Genomic DNA, 1,384 nt, shown 5'->3' on the forward strand with positions numbered 1-1,384 from the left:
TCACTATCAGGTAGTTCTAGTGCATTTTCTTCCAGAGGAGAGTCATCTGGTGTTTTATTTTTGTTGCCTAATAAACCATCCTGTCCTGTTTTTGTAAATGTTTTGATATTGTCTGCTGTCTTCGGGGCATTCTGTAGTTATTTTTCTCGTTTATTGATTGTAGATTTGTTTGTTTTGTCCCTTTTTAAAAAAAATTTGACTACGTCTGAGCAGGCAGACTGTGTGTTCTTTGTTGTTTGCTCATCTGTGGACACAATACTTTTCATCTCCTTCTTCAACTGGCAGGGTCAATCACTCAGATATGGTATGGCAGGGTAGGTCTAGCTGAAGAGGAGTTACTGGGATGGTTTGTTTGTGGCACTTACTACAGCCACCAGGGTGGGTCAGTATTCAGTGCAGGGCAGGTTCCAGTAGGCCGTGCCCGGCTGCTTGGTGGTGTGATGTCAAGCGCACAGTGCAGGTAGGCAGGATGCAGTGGGGAGATTGTTATGTGTGGAGCTAAGATGGATATGGTAGAGAGGAGAGAGGAGCAGGAGCCAAAAACATACAAACAAACAAAAAAGAATGCTATGGGAGCTTGCCATTGAAGTGGAGAGATGAGAGACTATGAAATGGAGAAAAACAGAAAGGGGATGAGGAAGAAAAGAAAAGAATGAATAAATAAGAATCAGAAAGGTTAAAGAACCGCAAAGTTCCCAGGGATCCCACTGGTGCAGCTATGAGGTCTGGGGAAGTCACTCTCAAGTGTTTCAGTACAGCCTGGCTAGAAGGCATAGAGGTATACAATGTCAGGTGTTCAGGGGACAGAAAGAGAAGGAAGATATAGAGAGATGAGAAAATGAGAAATGAAGAAAGACAAAAAGGGAAAAAGGGAAAAGAAAACAAAAGAAATTAAGAGAAAAAAAAAACAAAAAACAAGAAAGGCCCCCAAAGAAATAGAAAAAAAAAAAAAAAAAAACAACATAAAAATAAATGTCCTCAGGGATCCCTCTGCACATCTGTGGATGCCGAAGGGGAGTCTCCCTGCCACGCAGCTCAGCCTGTCCAGAAACGTCTCGCAACTCAAGAAAAGGAGAAGAAAACAAACAAACAATTCAAAACAAATGAACAAAAGCCCCAGGATCCCACCAGTGCGGCATCCCAAACCGGGAAGCAGCTCCACACTCGAATGGAGCTCCGCAGCCCCTCAGGAAGAAGCAAAGATGGCATACGGAGCCAGGTACTTGAGTGAAGGGAGGGGGAGGTGGCGAGAGGCAAGTAAGAAATTAAAAGAAGCAGAAAAAAAAAGCAACACTAGCAGCCAACAAATGGCACTCAGAGAGCCAGGTAGTGCGGGGTGGTATTTCTGGACAAGAGACTGTGTCCATGGAAAGCAGAGGGGGCT

This window comes from Trichechus manatus, unplaced genomic scaffold, assembly GCF_000243295.1.
Source record: "Trichechus manatus latirostris isolate Lorelei unplaced genomic scaffold, TriManLat1.0 scaffold00284, whole genome shotgun sequence".
NCBI lineage: Eukaryota > Metazoa > Chordata > Mammalia > Sirenia > Trichechidae > Trichechus > Trichechus manatus.